The sequence below is a fragment of the Ursus arctos genome, unplaced genomic scaffold, assembly GCF_023065955.2.
Source record: "Ursus arctos isolate Adak ecotype North America unplaced genomic scaffold, UrsArc2.0 scaffold_9, whole genome shotgun sequence".
Classification (NCBI taxonomy): domain Eukaryota; kingdom Metazoa; phylum Chordata; class Mammalia; order Carnivora; family Ursidae; genus Ursus; species Ursus arctos.
Window position 1 is genome coordinate 74,408,441 of NW_026623111.1, and position 9,989 is coordinate 74,418,429.

Genomic DNA, 9,989 nt, shown 5'->3' on the forward strand with positions numbered 1-9,989 from the left:
CCTAAAGTGATCCAAATACAGAAGAAAAAGTATAGTAATTGAATTCAAGAACGTGAGGTTTAACTAAAAAGATGGTAATGGCAGAGAACACAGGTAATGACTTATTTCGAAACACATAATATTGCTTAAAAGTGGAGATGACACCAAGATCTTATGGACAGAGATGTAGAAGAAAAAAAGAAATTATTCTCTACTCCGGTACAAATATTAGAGTGTCTTATACACTATTTATGAATGACATGAAAAACTTAGAAGTCACAGGCATGAATTTAAATGACAAAGAGTTCGCAAATAGGCGATATGAGGACAGGTTAAATGAATGGGATCATTATCCAGTAGAGGAGCCTGTGGGATGACCTCAGCCTTCTCATTTATAAAGAAATATTATGCAGATGGTGACCAGCTGTTCTCCATCTCCACTGAGGACTGAACCAAAGGAAATGGGTCTAAACTTTGGCTTGTGGGATTTAGGTTAAATATGAAGAATAGTTTCCTGACAGTAAAGGTTGTAAAGAACTGAACAAATTCCTGAGAGGCATTACAGAGTCTTCTTCCCTGGATATCTCCTAAGAACATAAAGTGCTTTACCATCTGTCAGCAATGAGTGCATGGAGAGTTACAGAGAAAAGGTGATAACTCAAATTTCTATCTTTATGAGTCAATATCATCAGATTTGGTATTTCCACCCAAGTAGATTTCCATGTATTTTGGGGGTGGGCATGGGGTCGTTTTGGGTTGTTTGTGTGTGTGTTTGTTTTTGAGAACTGATGTTTAGTGGTTGAGAATTTTACTCACATCAATACATTTTTCTATGGAAGGTAAAAACATTCTCCTCGGGGAGTTAAGATGGCGGAGGAGTAGGAGACACCTTTTTCAGCCGGTCCCCTGAGTCGAGCTGGATAGGTACTAGACCAGCCTAAACAACCACGGAACCAGCCTGAGATGCAGGAAGATACATCTGGATCTCTACAAATGAACATCTCCAGCGCTGAGTATTGAGGTACGGAGCGGGGAGCCATGAAACCGTGCACAGATATCGGAAGATAAATGGAAGGGGGAGGGAGCCGCTGCGTTCGGGCACCGGGAAGCGGCAGCCACTTGCACGGGGGAGCGGGCGGGCTCATGGTCGGCACCCGCAAAACAGCAGACTGAAACCGTGAGCCGGGTGCGGGCGCCACCAGGCATCTTGCGGAACACTGGAATCCCGGTGCGCTTACTGGATCCAGACTGAGACCGGGAGCTTCCGGAGCGCGCGCGGGGCGGCCGGTGGCTGGCGGCATTAGAAACACAAAGGACAGAGACGCGGCGGCCCTGGAAGTGAGGGCTGGGTCGCCGGGTGTGGGGCGCACATCCCGGACGCTGCAGGGTTGAGCAGCACCAACAGTAACAGAGTTAAAGTGGCCAGAACATTGGTAGAGAACGGGCCGCAATCCCTCTGTTCTGTGACAGAGGCTGAAATTCGGCCGCTGCTGCTCTGACTTTCGGAAGAGGCACAGCAAACCGCCAGGGAAAGCCGCCAGAGAACAAAAGCCTGGAAATACCGGCTCAGAGAGTGCCCATCCCCATCCCCCCTCGCAGGCGACGCGGAGACTCTACCCAAACAGGGTTGCCTGAGTATCGGCGCGGCAGGCCCCTCCCCCAGAAGGCAGGCTGAAAAATCAAGAAGCCCACAACCCGGGGTGCCTGGGTGGCGCAGTCATTGAGCACCTGTCTTTGGCTTAGGGCGTGATCCCGGCGTTCCGGAAAGGAGTCCCTCAATGGGCTCCTCTGCTGGGAGCCTGCTTCCTCCTCTCCCACTCCCCTGCTTCTGTTCCCTCTCTCGCTGGTTGGCTGCCACATAAATAAATAAATAAAATCTTTAAAGAAGAAGCCCACATCCCTAAGATCCCTGTAAAACAAGGGGCACAGCCTGGGACCCAGTCAATAATTTGGGCTCTGGACAACCCCGCAACCTCTCCTCATCAGAATGACAAGAAGGAGAAGCCCCCCCCCCCCAGCAAAGAAAAGACAGTGAGTCTGTGGCCTCTGCCACAGAAATAATGGATATGGATGTAACCAAAGTATCAGAAATGGAATTCAGAGTAACGATGGTCAAAATGAAGAGTAGAATTGAAAAAACTATTAACGAAAAGGTTACTGAGAATATAGAATCCCTAAGGACAGAAATGAGAGCGAATCTGACAGAAATTAAAAATTCTATGAGCCAAATGCAGGCGAAACTAGAGGCTCTGACGGCCAGGGTCACAGAAGCAGAGGAAAGGGTTAGTGAATTGGAGGATGGGTTAATAGAGGAAAAAATGAAAATAGAAGATGGTCTTAAAAAAATCCACGCCCACGAATGTAGGTTACGGGAGATTCCTGACTCAATGAGACGATCCAATGTTAGAATCATCGGCATCCCCGAGGGGGTGGAGAAAAACAGAGGTCTAGAAGAGATATTTGAACAAATTGTAGCTGAAAACTTCCATAATCTAGCGAGGAAAACAAACATTCATATCCCAGAGGCAGAGAGGACCCCTCCCAAGCTCAACCACGACAAACCTACGCCACGTCATGTCATAGTGCATTTCGCAAATATGAGATCCAAGGATACAGTATTGAAAGCGGCCAGGGCAAAGAAATTTCTCACGTACCAAGGCAAAGGCATCAGAATTACGTCAGACCTGTCTACACAGACCTGGAATGAGAGAAAGGGTTGGGGGAGCATATTTAAAGCTCTTTCAGAGAAAAACATGCAGCCAAGGATCCTTTATCCAGCAAGGCTGTCATTCAGAATTGATGGAGAAATAAAGACATTTCAGAATCGCCAGTCACTAACCAATTTCGTAACCATGAAACCAGCCCTACAGGAGATATTACGGGGGGTTCTATAAAAGTAAAAAGGCCCCAAGAGTGATACAGAACAGAAAGTCACAGCCAATACAAACAAAGACTTTACTGGCAACATGGCATCATTAAAATCATATCTCTCAGTACTCAGTCTTAATGTTAATGGCTTAAATTCACCCATAAATGCCACAGGGTTGCAGATTGGATAAAAAGAAATGACCCATCCATTTGCTGTCTACAAGAGATTCATTTCGAACCCAAAGATGCATTCAGACTGAGAGTAAGGGGATGGAGTACCATCTTTCACGCAAATGGACCTCAAAAGAAAGCTGGGGTAGCAATTCTCATATCAGATAAATTGGATTTTAAACTACAGACTATAGTTAGAGACACAGAAGGGCACTATATTATTCTTAAGGGAAGTATTCAACAAGTGGATATGACAATTATAAATATATATGCCCCCAACAGGGGAGCAGCAAGATACACAAGCCAACTCTTAACCAGAATAAAGAGACATATAAATAAAAATACATTAATAGTAGGGGACCTCAACACTCCACTATCAGAAATAGAACACCCTGGCAAAAACTAAGCAAAGAATCAAAGGCTTTGAATGCCATACTCGACGAGTTGGACCTCATAGATATATATAGAACACTACACCCCAGAACCAAAGAATACTCATTCTATTCTAATGCCCATGGAACATTCTCAAGAATAGACCATGTTCTGGGACACAAAACAGGTCTCAACCGATATCAAAAGATTGAAATTATCCCCTGCATATTCTCAGACCACAACGCTCTGAAATTGGAACTCAACCACAAGGAAAAATTTGGAAGAAACTCAAACACTTGGAGACTAAGAACCATCCTGCTCAGGAATGACTCAATAAACCAGGAAATCAAAAATCAAATTAAACAATTTATGGAGACCAATGAGAATGAAAATACAACAGTCCAAAACCTATGAGATACTGCAAAGGCAGTCCTAAGGGGGAAATACATAGCCATCCCAGCCTCACTCAAAAGAATAGAAAAATCTAAAATGCAGTTTTTATATTCTCACCTCAAGAAGCTGGAACAGCAACAGAGGGACAGGCCTAATCCATGCACGAGGAAGCAGTTGACCAAAATTAGAGCTGAAATCAATCAAGCAGAAACCAGAAGTACAGTAGAGCAGATCAACAGGACTAGAAGCTGTTCTTGGAGAGAATCAATAAAATTGACAGACCACTGGCAACACTTATCCAAAAGAAAAGAGAAAGGACCCAGATTATTAAAATTATGAATGAAAAAGGAGAGGTCACGACGAACACCATTGAAATTGGAAGGATTATTAGAAATTTTTATCAACAGCTATATGCCAATAAACTAAGCAATCTGGAAGAGATGGAATCCTTCCTGGAAACCTATAAACTACCAAGATTGAAACCGGAAGAAAATGATTCCTTAAACAGGCCAATTAATTATGAAGAAATTGAGTCAGTGATAAACAACCTTCCAAATAACAAAACTCCAGGCCCGGACGGTTTTCCTGGGGAATTCTACCAAACAGTCAAAGAAGAAATAATACCTATTCTCCTAAAGCGATTTCAAAAAATAGAAACAGAAGGAAAGCTACCAAACTCATTCTATGAGGCCAATATTACCTTGATCCCCAAACCAGGCAAAGACCCCCTCAAAAAGGAGAATTACAGACCGATTTCCCTAATGAATATGGACGCCAAAATCCTCAACAAGATACTTGCTAATAGAATCCAACAGTACATTAAAAGGATTATCCATCACGATCAAGTGGGATTCATACCTGGGATGCAAGCGTGGTTCAATATTCGCAAATCAATCAGCGTGATACATCATATCAACAAGAAAAGACTCAGGAACCATATGATCCTCTCAATCGATGCCGAAAAAGCATTTGACAAAATACAGCATCCTTTCCTGATTAAAACCCTTCAGAGTGTAGGAATAGAAGGTACATTTCTCAATCTCATAAAAGCCATCTATGAAAAGCCTACTGCAAATATTATTCTCAATGGGGAAAAGCTGGAAGCCTTTCCCTTGAGATCAGGAACTCGACAAGGATGCCCACTCTCGCCACTATTATTCAACATAGTACTAGAAGTCCTTGCAACAGCAATCAGACGACAAAAAGGGATCAAAGGTATTCAAATCGGCAAGAAGAAGTCAAAATGTCTCTCTTCGCAGATGACATGATACTCTATATGGAAAACCCAAAAGAAGCCACTCCGAAACTATTAGAAGTTATAGAGCAATTCAGTAACGTGGCGGGATACAAAATCAATGCTCAGAAATCAGTTGCATTTCTGTACACGAATAACGAGACCGAAGAAAGAGAAATTAGGGAATCCATCCCATTTACAATAGCACCAAAAACCATACGTTACCTTGGAATTAACTTAACCAGAGACGTAAAGGACCTATATTCTAGAAACTATAAATCACTCTTGAAAGACATTGAGGAAGACATAAAAAGATGGGAAGATATTCCATGCTCATGGATCGGAAGAATTAACATAGTTAAAATGTCCATGCTACCCAGAGCAATCTACACTTTCAATGCTATCCCGATCAAAATACCGAGGACATTTTTCAAAGAACTGGAACAAATAGTCCTTAAATTTGTATGGAAACAGAAAAGGCCCCGAATCTCCAAGGAACTGTTGAAAAGGAAAAACAAAGCTGGGGGCATCACAATGCCGGATTTCGAGCTGTACTACAAAGCTGTGATCACAAAGACAGCATGGTACTGGCACAAAAACAGACACATAGACCAATGGAACAGAATAGAGAGCCCAGAAATGGACCCTCGGCTCTTTGGGCAACTAATATTTGATAAAGCAGGCAAAAACATCCGGTGGGAAAAAGACAGTCTCTTCAATAAATGGTGCTGGGAAAATTGGACAGCTACATACAAAAGAATGAAACTTGACCACTATCTCACACCATACACAAAAATAAACTCCGAATGGATGAAAGACCTCGATGTGAGACAGGAATCCATCAAAATTCTAGAGGAGAACATAGGCAGCAACCTCTACGACATCCACCAAAGCAACCTTTTTCATGACACATCCCCAAAGGCAAGAGAAACAAAAGATAAAATGAATTTATGGGACTTCATCAAGATTAAAAGTTTCTGCACAGCCAAGGAAACAGTCAGAAAAACTAAGAGGCAGCCCACGGAATGGGAGAAGATATTTGCAAATGACACTACAGATAAAGGACTGGTATCCAAGATCTACAAAGAACTTCTCAAACTCAATACACGAGAAACAAATAAATCAAAAAATGGGCAGAAGATATGAACAGACACTTTTCCAATGAAGACATACAAATGGCTAACAGACACATGAAAAAATGTTCAAAATCATTAGCCATCAAGGAAATTCAAATCAAAACCACACTGAGATACCACCTTACGCCAGTTAGAATGGCAAAAATAGACAAGGCAAGAAACAACAATTGTTGGAGAGGATGTGGAGAAAGGGGATCCCTCCTACATTGTTGGTGGGAATGCAAGTTGGTACAGCCACTCTGGAAAACAGTGTGGAGGTCCCTTAAAAAGTTAAAAATTGAGCTACCCTATGATCCAGCCATTGCACTACTGGGTGTTTACCCCAAAGATACAGACGTAGTGAAGAGAAGGGCCATATGCACCCCAATGTTCATAGCAGCAATGTCCACAATAGCTAAATCGTGGAAGGAGCCGAGATGCCCTTCAACAGATGACTGGATTAAGAAGTTGTGGTCCATATATACAATGGAATATTACTCAGCTATCAGAAAGAACGAGTTCTCAACATTTGCTACAACATGGACGGCACTGGAGGAGCTAATGCTGAGTGAAATAAGTCAAGCAGAGAAAGACAACTATCATATGATTTCTCTCATCTATGGAACATAAGAACTAGGATGATCAGTAAGGGAAGAAAGGGATAAAGAAAGGGGGGGTAATCAGAAGGGGGAATGAAACATGAGAGACTATGGACTATGAGAAACAAACTGAGGACCTCAGAGGGGAGAGGGGTGGGGGAATGGGATAGACCGGTGATGGGTAGTAAGGACGACACGTATTGCATGGTGCACTGGGTGTTATACACAACTAATGAATCATCGAGCCTTACATCGGAAACCGGGGATGTACTGTATGGTGACTAACATAATATAATAAAAAATCATTAAAAGAAAAAAAAAACATTCTCCTCTACCTCATTAAAAAATACGTGTTGCTCATTTCTACTGGTTTCTAACAGTAGTTCAGCCTTATAGAACTTCTAGACAATTAAATACTGCTTTCTTCATTACTCAAGTGGAGATGTTATGAGAGCTGACCGTTTTTACGTTAGTATTTTTACCACTCTATAGCTAGAGTCATATTCCTACGAGACACCCTAGCTCAGTCTCTTCTCAATGGTTAAAATATTTCAGTTGCCGGGGGCGCCTGGGTAGCACAGCGGTTAAGCGTCTGCCTCCGGCTCAGGGTGTGATCCTGGTGTTGTGGGATCGAGCCCCACATCAGGCTCCTCTGCTATGAGCCTGCTTCTTCTTCTCCCACTCCTCCTGCTTGTGTTCCCTCTCTCGCTGGCTGTCTCTATCTCTGTCAAATAAATAAATAAAATCTTTTAAAAAAAATATTTCAGTTGCCAATGAAACAGAGGCTTGAGACTGACTGAGAGCATTATAAGAACAATGGTGTTTTACCTGTACTTTGCATGTGTTTAGTCCTTTATTTTTCTTTTGAAAGAAGAGACAATAACACCTATTTTATGTTCCTGGGCGTAGGAATTTAGCTATGTACGTCTGCTCATTTTCTCTGAGTAAACCAACAAGCTAAGTATGAAGCTTATTATTCATGCATGTATATGCAGGAAAAATTAATAAACATTAAATGTCCAGTTCTAAATTTTTTTTTTAAAGATTTCATTTATTTATTCGACAGAGAGAGAGCCAGCGAGAGAGGGAACACAAGCAGGGGCAGTGGGAGAGGAAGAAGCAGGCTCATAGCGGAGGAGCCTGATGTGGGCCTCGATCCCATGAGGCCAGGATCACACCCTGAGCCGAAGGCAGATGCTTAACTGCTGTGCCACCCAGGCGCCCCTTGTTCTAAATTTTCTAAGGAGGCACCATATATTGGCTATAGTTGTTACTGGTTTTAGAAATGAGTTTTTATATAATTTATGACTCTAATGGGGGACTTTTTTGCCTATAAAAATGTTATGTTCAATATTGGCTGTAAGAACTTTCCATACCTGTTACCTTTGTAATGTCTTTGAGAATGTCAGAAGTTGCCATTTTACAATGCCTATCCCATGTAAATCTAATACTTTGCCCAAGTTCATATGGTCAGTAACTAGAGAAGTCAGAACTAGATCTCAGAAATTCTAAGGGTGGAAGTTTACCTAGAATTCTTTGTCAGGGAAAATATTCTCTACCCACTAAATTTTACAAAATGAATGCTTGCCTCTTACCTTTCCCTTGTTCTTGCCTTCTCTTCCAATCAGACCATTGCATCACTTTTGTCCTAATTCTGCCAGAGATAATTGAATTTAATCATAAGGAAACATTTTTTATATGGGATAACCTACAAAATAACTGGCCATATTATTCAAAAATGTCAAAGTCATGAACGTCAAGGAAATGTTGAGAGTAGTTTCAGATTAAAAGAGACTAAAGAGATACAACAACCAATGCAACGTGATTCTGGGCTACATTTTTTTATTAACAATGACATTATTAAATTAAAGTGTTTTGATGTCTTAAGCAGGCAAGAGGCTTTTAGTGAATATAGATATCCACATATACCTTAATAATTCTTCCTCAGGGGTACCTTAATGCCTACGTCATATGCCACAGGTGGGGGTCAGAATTTAGCACACTGTCTCTAATCTCTAATGTCTATTCTTTTCAAGAATGTTTATAATAGTGAACAGCCTTTGAAGATAGATATAATGTCTCTTCTGGAGCAAAGGGCGTGTTTTCTGCTCATTATGAAAGATTCAGATTCCTTTGCTGGAATACAACACATTGCACGTACAGATGTTATCTGGTCCTCTTTGGACTTCCCTGTAGAAATTGAGGCTCAGAGAACAAGCACATATACCAAATGACGATTTTCTAGCTACTGCTATCGATGTGACAGTAAACTGTCCATTGTTGACCCAGGAGTGTTAAGAACATCCATGAAGCTCCATGAGGCTAACTTGCAAGTAGGGTAAACCTCATACCCTGTGCAGTTTTGGACATTTCCCCTCCACTTGTTTCATCCACAATCATGTATTGATATCCTGTACCAAATTTATAAAATTAACCACTACCAATCATTCATATAAAACAACAGAGGGAAGGAAGAAAGGGAGAAAAATGTACTTAGTTATATATACACATAACTCATACATGGTAAGGTGAGATGAAATATGAATCCTACACTCCCCATTTCTGCAACTGATTAAAGGCCCAAACTTGTAACTTCTTTTTCCAATATCCATTTTATATTCTTCTTTCCCTTGGTTGCACTCAGTTGGTCTAAGTTCTTTATTAATCAAAGGTGACAACTCAATAATAGATTGTGGTATATTCTACAATGGAATATATATCTCAAAATGGATGAACCTCACAAATTTAAATGTTGATGATAGAGTAGGTGACAGAGATGCACATAGTATGGCATCGTTTACACTAAAACTAAACAATTTATATTTAGGGGTAACATATATGTAGCAAAACTAGTGACAAGAAAGGAAATGACAAGCATTATAAACATGAAGAACAGAACAGTGTTTCCTGTGAGGAAAAAGGTAAATTTGTTTACACAGCTATCAAATGTTAGACAATTTTCTATTTATTTGGATGCGCGGTGTGCACAGATGTTTGCTTTGTTCATATTTTATAATGTATATATTTTTTGGGCATATGAGTGATAGTCAAAGTCTTTCTGCCCTAACCCCAGAAAATCAATGTAGAACAATAGTTCGTTTTAATGTCCTACCCTCTTATCTTTTTGGCTAGATTAATAAATAAATAAAGTAAAATACAAAATTAAAAAAACCCCACACTTCTTGTTATAAGTCTGAACTCTTGTGAAATCTCCGTGAAAAAATTGTTGGTATCTTTTAGTGTTTTACTTATTTGTTC